We start from the raw sequence: 17,327 nt of genomic DNA, 5'->3' as shown, positions 1-17,327 counted from the left end.
GGTGACCATAGTTTCTCCTACCTAGAGGGCACAGTTGAGTTGCTCCATATCAAGGGGCTTAAGTGTCCCTTCTCTTGGGTTTGGAAAGTGGGTCCACCATACATGAGCTCAAATGCACTTAACTTTAAGTTACCCAGGGAAGAATTCAAGAACAAGCCATAGTAAAGTGAAAGTGAATTTATTCAGGGAGATACACACTCCACAGAGTGCATGTGTCTCAGAAGGTGAGAGGCCCCAGAATATGAGATTGTTGGTTTTTAGGAGTGGGTAATTTCATAGGCTGCCAAGTGGGAGGATTATTCCAACTATTTTGGGGAAGGGGCAGGGATTCTCTGGAATTGGATGCCCCCCGACACACACCTGCCTATTTTTGGCCTTTTATGGCCAGCCTCGAAACTGTCATGTAACCTATGGGTGTGTCATTTAGCATGCTAATGTATTACAGAGAGAGTACAATGAGGCTCAAGGTCTACCAGAAGTTGAATCTTCTGCCACCTTGGGCCTACTTAGTAGCTTCTAACCAGTTTTTGTCATATCCTCAATGGCTATGTCACTTTTTTAATGATTATGCCCTACCCTCTTCCCTCCTGTCTCAGGGGTGCATGCATGGGGAACCAAACCTGGGCTCATGGGTGGCAGGCTAAGATTATTTTGTCAATATGGAAACAGTTTCTCTAGCCTGGTCATGTGAAGGATAAAGAATACAGATTGTAGATCTAACCTGATTACAAGTCAGATTATCTAGATTTAAGATGTTTTATTTATCTTCTTATTGTTGACTCTTAAACCTTAGCCACTTTCCTGGGCAGATGTTTTTAAAATTTCTTTTTAAAATCAAATCTGCCACGGGATTTTAAAGGAAGGATGTAAGTGAGTCCCCATCTACTCCTCAGCTGGAGGGTATGTGATTCATCTTCTTCTGTGGCCTTCTGTTGTCCTGGCTCACAGATCTCTGTAAGCCTGCTGCTTCCCCCTTTCTGAATTTTGTGAATTAAAAATATTGCCTGCCAGAGCAGTAAACAGAGGACATTGCAGCCATTAAGCCATCACTTTGCTGCCACCTCCCCTCCCCAAGGGTGAGCTCTGAAAGAACACAGGTTGGAAACAGGACGCCCAGCATCAAGTAGTCAGCCACTGCAGCCACCGCCAACAGTGCACCCTAAGGGGACTCAGGATGAGAAAGCACCGTATGCTGCCATAGATGGCTGAGGTGCATAGCAAAGGAATGATTTCAGCAAGCCCAGTCTCTTGCTCCTTCCCTTACACAGAAAAGCATTAAATTCTTTAACTTGAGATTTCTGGTTTTCTTTAATTAATCTTTTGGTGTTCTGACTGTGTGGTTTATTGTTGCAAAATTCCTGTATATCCTGGCTCCTCCCTTACTTCTTGGGAGTAGTACCTTGTAGCCATCTAGGAGGCTGACATATCTTAGATATGACACATCTTCTATATCTTAGAGCCATCTGAGAGGGCTTGAAGTCCTCAGAAAATCCACCAAATAAAACGTAACTCTCAGCTTTTCGGTTGTGGTTTTTTTTCCAGTTGACAGTTTTCCAGACCCCAAGTGGGAAATCAGGGCTTTTCTACTTTACTCGTAACACAGGCTGATGGCATGGGAGTCTCCTCTACAAAGCTACCAACTTGCCTGGCAGAGGTCAAGAGGTAAGGCACGAGCTGTGCTTGAAGGGGGTTCTCTCTTACTCTGTATACCCACTCTACCTTGATGTTGCCCAGGAGTTCGGGGATGGTGATAGCTGGGGACAAGGATCTCCAGCTCTCTGCCTCTTGTTCTCAAAGCTTTGCTCTCCTCTGACTTGGGTTTTAATCGCTATTCTGTGGAGGAAAACTTGATTGGTTAAGTTTTCTTGCAAACTACACTGCCAGCACCAGTGCCTTTCACACGGAAAACTCAAGAATTCCATTCTTTCATTCCTTTTGCACTTTGTGTGAACTCCTATTTCTTCCATGCCAAGTGGTAAAGAAGGAAGGGCCACATAGTGACAAAGGCATTACAGGTATGCAAAAATGACATCGCACAAGTATGTGAGAGGGCCTTTCTTTCAGTAATAAGAAAGCTTTTGACATCAGGTCATTCCCGTTGTTGCTCAGGAAGACAACAGGGATTATAAAGATGAGTATGTGACACACAGAATCAGATAACGGGCCCTAAGAACTTCAGAAGCTGTTCAAGGAGGCAGAAGCTCCCATAGAAACTGTTGAAAGGGAAGAGGAATCCTCTGATACAACAGGCACATAATAGGAAAGAGTTAGGAAGCTGCCAAACAGGATTTAGCTCACAAAGAACTTTAAAGTCCAACCCCTGAGTTTTCCTAGCCTCTGTAGCAGCAAAAGTGGCAAAGCTCTGAAATTGCCATGGGAACCTAAATCAGCTTTCCAAATGCTGGCTCCTGACCTGATTTCTGGAGTTCAAGTAAACAAAAGTTTTCTTCATCAGGTAAAGTTCCCAGTTCTCTGTGCTTTTAAGTACTATTGATCTAAGTAAGAGACTGATGACTACATAGAGACAAAACTATGAATTTGATATATTCTGAACAAAATAAGACATCCTAGTAACAAGAAGAAAACATTAAGCCACTATTTTTACTTTTTGGAGCAATTCAAAAAATTCAGTGGAAATAATGATTAAAGATAGATGGAAGGCTCGACACCCTGTGTGGCCCGTCGGTCAGCGGCAGCAGCACCTGGGAGAGGGTAAGAAATAGAAATTCTCAGGCCGCAACCCAAACCTACTGAATCAGAATCAACATTTTAACAAGATTCCCAGGTGATTTTTGCAAACATTAAATCTTGTGAAACACTATGCAACTTTAAAAGTATTATAAACAATAAAGGCACATATCTGTTCATAACAGCATATTGAAGTCTTTGGAACAATGCAGTTAATATGTTAAAATAATATTTATTTCATATAAATCCAACTGGTATTATTCATTATTATAATTGTTTTTAAATCTTGCATAACAGATTTTAGAAATACACATTTACTTTTAGTTTCGAATCATTTATGTGTTGGGAAAATTAGCAAAGCTGAGTCACTTTGAATTTTCAGATCTTCAATTTCTTTTCTTTTTTTTTTTTAGTTTTTTTTGGGGGGGTAGGTAATTAGGTGTATTTAATAATTTTTTTGATGGAGGTATTGGGGATTGAACCTGGGACCTTGTACATGCACTGTACAACTTGAGCTATACCCTCCTTCACTAGAATCTTCAATTTGAAGAAAAATGTAAATGCTTTTTTTTAATTGAGAGTAAAACCAAGGATCATTAAGGTCTTTTTTTTTGTATATACTTTTTTTATTGACGTATAGTCAGTTTACAATGTTGTGTCAATTTCTGGTGTACAGCGTAATGCTTCAGTTACACATGAACATACATGAACTTACATATATTTGTTTTCATATTCTTTTTCACCATAGGTTACTACAAGATACTGAATATAGTTCCCTGTGCTGTGCTATACAGTATGAACTTGTTGTTTATCTATTGTATATATACTTGTTACTATCTGCAAATCTTGCACTCCCAATTTATCCCTTCCCACCCTGGTAACCATAAGTTTGTCTTCTATGTCTGTGAGTCTGTTTCTGTTTTGTAAATAATTTTGTTTGTCTTTTTTAAAGATTCCACATTTAAATGATATCATATGTTATTTTTCTTTCTTTCTCTTCTTGGTGATCGTTAGGGTCTTGAAATGTAACTCCAACCGCGACTCAAGGGTAAGAGGATATGATAAAGGTTGTAAACTAGATATTGAGCTTAAGCTAGGGAGAAGAGGATTCTGACTATGAAGACATTAGGCTTACTCTATCTGAGAGCCAGGCACGTCTGGACAGAATAACTGGTCTCATGGTCCTGGCTGCCTCTTTCACTATGTATGTCATTTCCCACAAGAAGACATGGTTGTTACCACAAATTTAAAAAGCACTACCAAATATGACACGTCATCCTTATGCCAGTGGGCAATGCTTTAGTTTTATTCACTGTCTTGAATCCACACCCACCCAGCAGAGGGCATGGTGTGGTTAAACTGTGAATCCTTAAAATACTTCCTACTTCCGGTGGAAGACATGTTCAGAGGGTGACACAGATAGCATTTGTCTTAAGCTGAAACCTGTTTTTGGAAATTACTCTTCCTGAGAACTAAACAGTATTTCATACCCAGTTCCATTGTGACACTGGGCAGAAGGGCAGCAGACTATGAGCAGTGAGGCAAAGAGTCTGCTTGACCATGAGGCTTGCCCAGTCCACCCCTTGGTGATATATAAAATAGAAAGGCAGGCTTCTTAGCAGAGTATTAGATGAAAGCAAACTCTCCCTAAAATCCCACTGAGTAAAAATCTGTTCTCAGTAAGACCCTTGAGCAAGTGTACACAGAAACCAAGAAATCATTCTGCCATGAATATGAATGACTCTGAAAGAAGGAAGTAAATACCCTGGGGATCAGCACAAGAACCCCAGAGTACAATCAACAGACCCCAGATACAACAAGAACAATGGTCCATATCTGCCTGAGAATGTCCCCAGTTTCCTTATTAAAGAACAAAATATTAATATCAGAATCTCCACTATGTGTATTTACAGTTTGTTTTTTAAGGCTGTAGCAGCAAGTTTCAAAGTATGCTCTGAGGACTCCTAGGGTACCCAAGACCCTTTCACAAGGTCTTCAGGGTCCTCCCTTTTCCAGCTACATATCAGGGTGAGGCCAGATTTTCTGCATTTCCTTCAACAGAAACAACATGTAATGATGGACTGAATACAAAAACAAGTATGAGAGTCCAGCTGTTGTCTGTTATAATAATGGATATTAAAGAGATTTTTAAGTATGGAAAACTTACATGCCAATCTGAATAGGTTTATCATTGTTATTCTTAAGTGACTTAATAAATATTTTAAACATTTCTTAGTGTTACTGTCTAATATGATAAATATCAACAGATTTAACCATAAGAAGGAAATGAGGATTCTCAATAATATTTAAGAGAATGAAGGGGTTCTGTAACCGAACACTTTGAGAACCAGTTCTCTAGAGTATCTCATTTCATAGTTTGAATCCCCATATTCTGTGTTTGTATGTTATTGCTTTGAGAGATGGTTGAAAAGTCTTAAGTGAAAGAAGCCCTAGCTTTTTCAAGGGCTCTCCATGTGACTTGGGAGCCTGAACTACCAGGATAAATCACAACTATGTCAGTTTGTCTGCTTTCTTCCTTGAAAAACCTCTCTGCCTCCCAAATTCTCTCCGTTACATTATCTGTAATCATTTATTATGGCAAATGGCTTCGAGATTATTCATAAGTGATGTCTATTGACTTGTGGTAATTCATTGTATTTGCAACCGCTTTTGGAATGTCTCTAGTATATTTCACCATCAAATAAAGAATAAAAATCAAACTCTGTTTGCCAGGCAAAAAACATGGACAGGTTATCTTCCCTGTGGAGTTTATCATTAGGATACAAGAGACATAGCAAGAAAAAGAGTGTCTCTAAACACAGAAGCAGTCCTCTTGTTAATCAGGATAGTGGATGATCATTCAGGTGGTAGCACAGTTTGAACCACCAGTTTATCTGTTGCATCACATCTGTAGGGACCTACTGTTTTTTGGACACTCAGCTGCTTTTTGTTTTTAATGTTTCTGCTAAAGGACTTAATATATGTCCACTGAGAGAGAACTGATAATCCAGCCAGTAATCATTTAGCGCAAGGAGTTTATGGGGAAGAACTTTAGGTCACTTCACCCATTGGTTACTGGCCAGCTTGTAAAGGATGATGAGTTAGGCACCCTCATGGTCTGGCAAAATGGTAGTCCATTTGGGACCAAACATGGGTACTCATGTGCAAAGAACCATTCAGATGGTGCTGTTGGCATTATAGGTGCTTTGAGGCTTTGAATAAGGGAGCTTGACCTGTCAATGTAAACAACCTTAGTCTATCATTCAACTGCCTTAAAAATCTAATTTCAATCTACTTTTCTAACCTTTCTCATTATTTCTCTTTCATTAATATCCTACATTTCAAAGAGCAAGGAATCTGGTGATTCTGATATACAAGAGTCACAGAGCACAGTTTGGAAAACCTTTCAGCCCTTTGAGTACAGGGACTCTGTTTTATTCACTAATGTATCACAAATTCCTGTGGCACATGGTCTATATGCAATGAGTAATTTGTAGGGTAGGAGGATGGATGGATGGATGGATATGTAGACTCAGGGACTTAAAAACAGGGTAAACCTGAGTAGAAAAAAGAACTTTAAGGTTTCTAGGGTCCAAAGATTCTTTGAACTTAATCTTTTTCTAAGAAAGTTTTTTTTTTTTTTAATGGAAGTACTGGGGATTAAACCCAGGAACTTGTGCATACTCTTTACCACTGAGCTATATCCACCCCTCTGAACTTAATCTTAAATTTCTGATATGGCATATGTTGCATTTGCCCTCTGATTTTGTGCAACCTTTATTTAAATATCGTCTCCCTTTGGTAATAGATTTTTTTGGTTGTCATTTGAAATAAAAAATGACATTTTTGTAAAATGGCCGTAAAAACCCAACCTCTACATTTCAGTTAGATGTGTACTCACTCAGTGTTCCTTTACAGTATCTCCTTTTTGCACATGTTGTTCTCTCCCTAGAATGCCACTTCTCTACCATTACAGTTAGGAGTTGTCTCATCCTTCAAGGCTCAGCACATGAAGCTTCCTTCATATGAACAGAATAGGAATGATGACCTTATTTTACAGGGAAGAAATTGAAGCTTGGATGCATTTGATGACGTGCCCCAGACATGTTCTTAGTGATACCAGGATTAGATCTCAGGCCTTTTGACTGTCTACTAGATCAGTGCTCTCTTAGTTTAGCAGAGAACCTTGTAAATTTAACATAAGTGCCAAATGATTGCAACCTGCTGTACTCTTAAAGACAATGCAAAAAAACAAGGCACAGTGATACAGATGTAACATTTTAATTAAAATTCAACTATTTTCTTGCTTAAGTGATTGTGGCATGGAAAGGTTAACATTGGAAAAACATTTCAAGGAGGATGGGTGTAGCTCAGTGGTAGAGCACATGTGTAGCATGCATGAGGTCCTGGGTTCAATCCATCAAAAAAAAAATACACACACACATATAACCAAAAACACTTCAAAACTGTGAAAATAGTCCAAAGATTAAATAAGAATTTCTCTATTTAAAAAAGATGTTATTAGAGTTAGTTATGAACAAAAATTCCAAAAGGGAAAAACATAAGGTATTTAGATATCAGGAATTAAACTTGCTTCAAAGAATATAGCTATTGATTTTCTGTTTTAAAAATATTTGAGGGAGATTTGAGACTGAACAAGTACGATAAAACAGAACATTAACACTCTGTTTTCAAGAGTCCATTGTCATCCCACTCTGTTCATTGAATTGGAATGGTCAATGGATGCACTTGACAAACTGAGAAGATTCCAATTGGGACTTGATCCTGGGGCTTTGGGCCCACCATTGGGCAGTCCCAGTCCCAGACAGCAGCCATGAGAATCCTTTTTTCCACAGAGGCCTGTTGCCTTAGGTAGGTCACAGTAAATTATAACTCAGAACTTCCAATGATGACAATGGGAAGAGAAGGGCCACGTTCCCTTAATGAGTGTGACTGCCACCATCACATTCTGGCTCAAGCATGGCCACCAGTATCTTCTTTTATGTCTCATAGAAATGCAGCAACTGAATAGAGCTGAGGAGAAAAGAAAAGGAGAAAAAAAAAAAAGCAACAAGGAGCTTATACAGAGCTCTTACAGAAAAATTGAGGTTAAAAAAGACAGTAGCACTAATAAAATACTATCAATAGCTACAACAATAAGTCTACTTATTGAGGTAAATGCATGAAGTGACTTCTGATTTTTTTCTTTCTTCCAAAAAACTGGCTCAGCTAGTCTCTGTAGTCGTCTTTCCTTTAATGAAATCTGACTAATGTTACATAGTTTGAGTTCATAAGACTCAGCCCTGTTCAATTACAACTTCAGTTTTACACTCTACTCAAGCTCTTCTCCTCACCTACCCATCAAGCTCCTTAGACCCTGGGCCCTATATCTGGGTCTCCCTATCTCAGCTCTGTTGACATTTGGGAGGGCTTTCCCAGGCATGCATTGTTGAATGTTCTACAGCATCCTTGGCTTCTGCCCACTAGACACTAGCAGCACCCTCCCAACTGTAGTGACACCATAAAATGTCTCCAGGCATTGCCAGATGTCCCCTAGGGGGCCAAATCTCCCCGAGTTGAGAACCATGGCCCAAGAAGTTTGGAATGTGTTATGAAAGTTGGGGTATGTTCTGATTCTCACACAATTCTCCCTGATGCCAGAATTCTGTAGTCAAGAAATTGCAACCCAGCTGTCTATTTCCTTTTGGGGGGATTGGGGAATTGGTAGAGGGAAGGTACAGGGACTGTCTTAGTTCATTTCGGCTGCTACAACAAAATTCTGTAGAATGAGTACCTTATTAACAACAGAAATTTCTCACAGTTCCTGGAGGCTGGAAGTCTGAGAAGAAGGTGCCTGCATGGTTGGATGAGGGCCCTCTCTCAGGTTGCAGACTCCTCATTGTATCCTCACGTGGTGGAAGGACACGTAAGCTCTCTGAAGCTTCTTTTACAAGGACACTGACTCCTTCACGAGCCCTTAGGACTCAGTCACCTCCCAAAGGCCCTACCTCATAACACCATCACCTTAGGGGTTAGTATTTCAAAATATTTATTTGGGGTGGAGCGGGGACACAAACATTCAGACCAAAGCTAGGGACAAGCCAATTTCATATTCTGATGAAATATCTTGCCATAATAGCTTCCCCTTATTGAATATCTCCTATGTTTCAGGAACTGTAATAAGCACTGTCACATAAACAATAACTCTGTGAAGTAGATACTACTTTTTAGTGCCCAGTTTACAGATGAGAAACTGTAGTTTAGAGAATATGTGTCATTCAACCAGAGGTAGAAGAGTTGTAAAAGATGGAAGACGTGAATGTGGAGCTCCAAACATTTCGATCATGCTATTGGCAAAGGGAACAAACATAGCAATATTGGGAAACTAACTCAGTGTGTGCAGTGATACATTAGAGCTGTTTATATGGTTTGCCTGACTATAATTTCACAATGGTATTGTATGATTCTTCTTGAGTTGAGGCTTCTGAATCAGTTACATGAAGAATGAGGACACTTCTATCACTCAGAGTTCCAAATGAATCTTTACCAGGTGTCCATGCCTGACAGCAACTCTAAACAGTTTATTCAAGGAGTGATCTTGTGACTTCTACAATTTTTGGAACTATGCTTTACCACATGGTCCCTCTGGAACAGAAGGAGAACTGCAACAAGGAGACACTCTGCTATGATCACCAGGATCAGCCAAGATAGAAAGAGATGATGGAGTTGATGGGTTTGAGCTCTATCTGAAGGTAACTTCAGTGGAAAGCCTATGTCTCTGCAGCATGGATAAGGGCCCGAGCTCAGGAAGGAGTTGCAGGAGGGATGTGCAGACCCATGACTCTGCTCGTGTAGCAGATGAGGGCATCCTTGCCCTTTAACCATAGTCCGTCTCACAATTGTCTCCAGATGTCTGAAGGCTTTCAGATGCCACAAGCCTTCTAAAGGTTCATGTGGTTCCACATGGGTATTTCTTCTTGTATGGTTGTCTCATACTCTTATGAAGTTCATTCAAGATCATCTGAGGAGGCCAAGTCAAGACTGCTGCCCATAATACTCAGGGGAATACCAGTGGCCAGTAGAGACCTCTGTCCTGTTCTGAGGACATTATCTTCAGTCTGCATATTCTGTAACATGTTTCTCAACAGCATCCAAACACTGACAAATCCACAGATTCATCATTTCCTGAGATGGTCCCCAGGAACCCGTATGTTAGGACAGTTCAACCCCCTCTTCGCTGAATGGGTAAATGTGATAACGGAACTCGGCTTTATCATGAAATAGGAAAAGCTTGTCTTTGGCCATTGTAGGACTTTCTCTTTTAGTATAGAACCTCCCCCTCCTGCCTTCCTGAGAGGTCCCCTGAGGCCACCCACAATGAGACAGAGAAAGGAAGGTGATAGACCACAATGGAGTTGTCTTGCTCAGTTTACAAGGCCACTCCTTCCTTTGCAGGGTTTAAGTCAGAACTCCCAGGAAAGCAAAACTGAAGTTTCTGAGCTCAGCTTGGGTCATTCAAGCAAGAAAGTTTAAGCTCACACTGAGGATTTCCTGAGCTGTAAAATAGAACCAGTGAAATGAAGTTCTCCACTTGCACGTCTGAGTTCTGATGGTTTTTTTCATGTGTGGTAATCTGACTTAGCCCCTCAGAAAGGGAAGGAAAATCAGACTCAGACTTACAAGAAACGGAATCCAACTTACTAAATCAGGAAACAAGTTATTATGGCTCTTGCATAATTCACAGAATGTCCAGTAGGGGGGATAAGTAGGATTGGAGGCTGTCCACAGGAAAAATATGTCCAACATTGTACCACCCAACTAGGCTCGTGAAGATGCCCTTGCTACTGCCACTGACCTCTCACACTGTTTCTGGACCGTCGACCCTGCTATTAGAACCATGACCTCCACAGCTCTGCAAACTGGTGGTTGTAGCATTACCCGAGCCAGAATGGATTCCACCCAGGACTGTCTCTTGGCATCAGTAGTTCTCAGGTCAAAATCTTGTGTGATGAAGTCCAGTTGACAGAGGTTGGGCAGGTATCTGGCCAAGTGGGAAAGTGAAAGAACACTGCTGGGTATTACCCTTCTTCCCTGCTGGCCTAGCCCCAATTTTGTTCTGGTGTCAGTGGATCCAAGAACCTCAGGAGGTGAATCTAGGCCCTTGCCAGTAGACATGCGATCCAATTTTAACAAATGAGATGTAAGGATAAATCTGTTTCAGGAGGTACAAAAAGCAAGACACTCACTTCTAATTTTAGCTGAACAAAACAAGAGAAAACAGGGCCCTAAGTATTCTCTGTACCAGAGATTTGTAGTCTCATGTGTTTTATCAATGACCTTTACTCTGTGTATGTGCTTGTGCATGTATATGTGCGCATGTGTATGTGTGAGGTATGGGGAGACAGCTGGCCTGCTCCCATAAAGGGACATGTCAGAATGGGGGTTGGGGGTGCTCAGCACCACCTTTTCCCCCATTGAATGCTCCAGTCATAGCACATAGAGTCTCGAGTGTTTCAGGAACCTATGCCGATATTTGGGTCCAAAAAACAATTATCAGCTTCAAAATATCAAAAGAAAAACTACAATACTGAGATTTATAGTTATTTAATTATTCATACAACACACTCAGTAATGATCCTATTCATTGTAAATTTTAATATTTATAAAAGTTTTGCTATTGAAAGTGATTTGAAAGTTCTGATTTTTCTCACTGCACAGGGATTTCTAAACATATACACTATTTGTAGGGATATCTAGGTTTAGAACTAGCAGAGCTAATCATAAAATAAATGAATGACTTGTAGCCACATAATTTCAAAGCAAAATCCTTTCAGAAATGATTCCAACGTAAAACATATTTTCTGTAGAATGTGAGTGCATCTTGACGTGGGATCAAATGTGGGGTGGGATCACATTAGAAGTGTCCAGAGTGAAGGCCAGCTTTGTGAACTTGCAACCTGTTGTGAACGAAAATACTGCAACCATATCAGTAAACAAAGAATGCTGAAACCAAGTTGTCAGCGGCTGCAGCCACCCCTCAGTGAGGACAGACCTGCAGCCCAGCTTCTGCAGCCACTCACAATGGTGCACTCTGAGCGGACTCAGGATAAGAAAGAACAAAATAATGGCCGTAGATAGCTAGATTCTTGTCAAAAGAATGAATTCAATGAGCCCAAATGTTTGCTTCCTCCTATACATAGAAAAGCACTTAAATTCTTTAACTTAAGATGCCTGGTTTTCTTTAGATAACAAGTAATCTTTTATTGTTCCAACTACCTGGTCTTTGTCGTAAAGCTCATATATATTCTAGCTCCTCCTCTACCTCTTCGGAGCAGTTCCTCAGAGTGATCTGAGAGGCTGTCATCCCAGCTCGAGTCCTCTAGCCAAATAAAACATAACTCTCCACTTTTAGGCTACGCATTTATTTCAGTCAACACTGTGTATTAGTGCAGGGCCCACTGTTTAGAAGCCTCCTGGGATTGGTCTGATGATCTGCTGTCATCGTCTTGGAAGTCATAATATATATATTTTTTATAAATTCTTTTTTTTTTTTTAATATTTTCTTTTCCCTTTATGGAGACACTGGAGATTGAACCCAGGACCTTGTGCACACCAAGCATGCACTCTACCACTGAGCTATACTCCTCACCCCCAGGAGTCATAATAATTTTCGAAAAATCACCCCCATGTTTTCATTTTTCACTGGGCCTTCAAACTGTGTAGCCGGTCCTGTCCAGAACTTAATAAGATTTTTAAATAGCCCTGGGTGGAGCTATGCAGCATTCTAAAACAATGAAGCTGTTGCTTCCTTTGCTTTGGCTTCTTCTTAGGCCTGTGTTTAGTTCATTTGAAAAATGAATGAGATTTTATAATTCTTACATTGTAGCCTAGATTTTAAATGTTGGGGAATCACTAAACTATATGAAAAGACAAAAGTCCCATTAACTAAAGACACACCAACGTCAGAAGGCATTACAAACAGTACCAAGAATTTACAAAAAATAAAGGGTACTTCAGAATTAAATTCAGGCTAAGCACTGCATAAGGCATTGGAGGCCAAATTGCATGTAGATGTAGACTGGGAAGCAAGAGTGAACAAACATTTACCTCCACAAATTAAATTTTAAGTGGCTGCAGGACTTTTTCATCTAGTTCAGAGAAATTTTTAATACTGTTATATCCACAATCCATCAAAGTACTGTCTAGACAAAGGGCTGCATTTTCTGTTTGGGGAAACCAGGGGAGGAAAAACCTCGGGGCCACATCCTGCTGATATCCTAGGAGACTCAATGGCAGGATAAGGCCCTGAGTGTTCACTTAACCCTCCCCTTTCCTCCCACGCCCTGAGGAGTCAAGGGCCAGGTGAGGACACTGCCATTTGTAGACATAAAAGGGAAACTCAGTCTGGAGACTGGTGAGCGGAGGCACACACACCCTAGGAGTCTCCAGTGCTCTTTGGACAGGGTGAAGGGAAGGATTGCCAGTGGGCACGGGGTTGGTCAGCATCATCCTCATCTGTTTTATTCTTTAAATAAAATTTATTTTAATTTGCTGGCCATTTTTTTTTATCCTAATAATGGTATCTGTTCATCATGGAACACTTAAAAATATTTTCTAAAAAAAAATAGGCTAGAGTGGTAAAAAATAGTTCAGTGGTATTGTACATACCTAGTATGCACAAGGTCCTGGGTTCAGTCCCCAGGACTTCCATTAAAATAAATAAATAAAAACCTAATTGCCTACCCCCCAAAAAAACAAAAGAAAAAAGAAGAAAATACAGGGGAAAAACTAGAAGAAACTACCCATAATTTCACTTCTTTAAGAAAAACCAAACATTATTAATACTTAAATATCTTTCCTTCTAGTCTCTTTTCCACAATAATGTTTATATTTATAAAGATTGTGTAAAATATATGTCCATATTGTACATACATAATTTTATTTCCTTTTCCTCTTAAATGGCACAACATAATCAGGATAAATAAAAAATAAAATGGTTGAAATAAGTCCAAATATACCAGCTTTTATAATGAGTTAATACTGACTAGTTTTTCAAAATAAGAGAAATAAATTGTCATATTGGATGAATAGCAAAAGCCAGACATGCTGTTTGCAAGAGACTAAACTAAACCATAAGGATCCATCAAGTTGAGAGAGAGAAAGAGAAAAAAGGAACATTAATGACATATTAGGTAATAACAGCTAAAAGAAAGCAGTAGCCATAATCACATCATGCAAAATATATTTAATCCTTAAAATAATATCTTAAAAAATGAAAATATTGCCCATCAAATCTTATAGACTGTAGATGAACTGTACTTACCAGGAGTTACCTGGTATCTGTCTCTGCAGTATCTGTACCTGGTATTTGGTTATCGGTATCTCTCTTGCAACTACATAGTTGTTCCAAACTCCTTTGTATTCTTGGCACATGGGGGAAGTTTTTATTTTGCCATTTTTAAATTAAAAAAATGTTGTATTGAATTATGTACAGTAATATGTAAGTTACAGGTGTACAAGATATTGATTCACAATTTTTAAAGATTATACTCCATTTAAAGTTATTATAAAATATTGGCTATATTCACCATGTTGTACATTATATCTTTGTAGCTTATTTTATACCTAATAGTTTATACCTCTTAATCCCCTACACCTCTATTGCCCCTGCTTCCCTCTTTCCACGGGTAACCACTACTTTGTTCTGTGTGAATCTGCTTCTTTTTTGTTATATTCACTAGTTTGCTGTATTTTTTAGATTCCACATGTAAGTGATAGCATACAGTATTTGTCTTTCTCTGTCTGACTTATTTCACTTAGCATAATTTGGCATATGTTCTCACTGCGTCCCATCTCTCTGGCCCCAGCCCTTTCCACACACACATTTTTGATATGGACAGGATCAAAGTAACCTTGTTTTGATAGTTGCTACAAGATGGTTACAGAAAATTTTTTCTAAATTTTTTTAGAAAAATTTTTAAAATTTTTTCAATTTTTTCTAAATTAAAGAGGTTATTCACTTTAGACCTTTTGAATGCATTGAAGGAAATTAGTGAAGGAAAGGTAAGTTTCCCTCCCATCCTAGCCCCCTGATCACCGTCTCCAGAGGCAGCAACTGTTAAGTGTTGTAAAGTCCTTCGTCCACACACATGCAGGAATGATGCTCCTGTTTCTGTTTTTTCACAAAGGGGATATATATATATAAGTACTATTTTCTCTCTTGCATTTTTTGATTTCGTGATATATTTTGGATAGCCTTGTATATCAGCACATAGAGTTCTACCTCATACTTTTTGTCTCCCTGGTATTCCACTGTATCAATGCCACATAATAATTTAACCTATCCTCCATGGCTGAGCACATACAGCATTTGCAATCCTTACTTTCACAGCCACTTCTTAAAATAACATCTTTCTTCAGAGATGTCAACCCACAGGCATGGCTATATCTTTAGAATGTGTCCCTATTGTGTTGAAACACATGTCCATCAAAATTTTTATAGATTTATTTTTTCATAAAATGTCAGCAAGTCTTATAAAGATGTCTGTTTCCATATCCTAGCCAACACTACGTTTTTTGATATTTTGCACTTTGTAAGGTTAAAAAAATTGTATCTCATTATTTTAATTTGCGTTTCCCCAATTATGAGCAAGATATTGAGTACCTTTTCTCCAATTAGTAAGCATTTTGCTTTTCTCCCCCTATGATAGACCTTCTGGATCTTTTGTTCAATTTTCAGTTGGGTGGTTAGTATTTTTCTTACTGACTTATCCAAAATCACTGTAAATGAGAGGAACAACTCCTTCTATCTGCAGTATAGCCTGCAGTTATTTTTTTCCTTCCATGTCATTTATATTTTGATTTTTCTTTATATGATTTTTGCCTTGCAACAAACTTCAATTTTTAGTAAATCCATTTTAGCGGTCTTGTTCCCCATGGTGTCTGTGTTTATGTCTTTTAAAGAAAGTCTTCTCAAAGGCAGGATTATTAGAAAGAAGTCACCTATGTTAATTTCTAGGACCTTTATAGATTCGTTTTTTAAATATTTAAATCTTTGATTCATAGATAGATAGATGGATAGATTGGTGTAAGATGACATATGTATCAAATTTTATCTTTTCCAAATAGCCTATTACTTCAACACTGTTTATTGAAGAAGGTATCCATTCTACTTTGACTTGCTGCTTTTTATCAAACACTAAATTCCTTCATGGATAGTTGTCCAAAACTGGAATCTGCCATATTTTATTACTCTGTGGATGCTAAACTTGTGTCGGTCTTTTGCATTGCTTCTCTGAGGCGTCAACACACTTCTAGTCCATTTCTATTTTGTCTTATCTTTAGATTTCTTCTTGGAGCTTTTGTTTCAGAAAGCTATATTTGATTTAATGGATTCGAGTTTCCCCTAAATTTCACTCCATATTCTTGACATCTGCTGATTTCTGATGAAGGTTTAGCTCTGCAGGGCAAGACTGCTCCTTAGGTAAATAGGTAGGCTCCATAGTCCTGGGAGAAAGAGTGTTTATCTTGGAATTATCTCCATTGTGCAGGGATGAGTCACTTGACTGGAGTCTCACTTATACAAGTGTATGGTAAGTAGGCCTCCAGTACTGTGGTTTATCTTGCTATAACTTTGACTGATTAGCTTAGAACTACGTTTAAGTTGCTATGTAAGGTGACTAGTATCATGTCAGGGAGTAAAGTTTAACTAGGCTTTCTCTTTTAAGTGTCTTTGAAACAGAGCAGGACCCTGTGGGTCTTCCCTGATACAAATCCTTTCTGTGTCCCCATTTCTTTTTTGTAGGAAATAGGCTTCATTCATCCTCCTTGACTTTCCCTGAGTTCCAAAGGGCAGATTCAAAGAATTGTTAACAAGGGAAGGGAGGGAATGCAGAAAGAAGAGAGAATTCAGTACAGCCTTAGGGCAGGGTCCTGGTTCCTCCTCAAGGAATATACATATCTTTGAGTTCTTCTGCAGTAACTAAGGCCCCCACACAGGTGAAGGATGGCAACTTCAGGCTGAACACAAGATTCCTGAACACCACTGTTACCTCACCATCATACAATCAGAAGAAAATCACGCACCTTCCAGTCCTCACCCGAAATTTTGCCTATAAAAACTTCCTCCCAAATCATCAGGGAGTTTAGGTTTTTCCAGCATGAGCCACGGGTTCTCCTTGACTGGTCCTGCAGTAAACCTTCCTCCACTCCAAACTCTAACATTTCAGTTTGTTTGGACTCACTGTGCATCAGTAACAGCTTTATCTGTTAAGAAGGAAGTGGGGGAAGGTGGGTCTGCCTGAGTCAACTGACTAGGACATTCCAGACCAAGCCCTTCAGAAGCTGGACTATACTTTAGACAGTGATTTGGTTTGTGAGGTAGGACAGATGCTGTTAGTGAACAAAATTTTTTGTGCTGGATCCACAGTGAGGTCAAACAAACCAAAACGTCAGAGTTTAGAGCAGAGAAAGCTTTGTTGCAGGACCAAGCAAGGAGAACGAGCGGCTCATGCTCAAGAAACCTGAACTCCCCAGTGGTTTGAGGGGGAAAGTTTTTATAGGCAGAACTTGGGTTGAGGGTTGCCAGATGTGTGACTTCTGATTGGGTGGTGGTGAGGTAACAGGGTGGTGCTCCAGCA

This window comes from Vicugna pacos, chromosome 14 (assembly GCF_048564905.1).
Source record: "Vicugna pacos chromosome 14, VicPac4, whole genome shotgun sequence".
Taxonomy (NCBI): Eukaryota; Metazoa; Chordata; class Mammalia; order Artiodactyla; family Camelidae; genus Vicugna; species Vicugna pacos.
Note: the sequence above shows the minus strand (reverse complement) of the source record.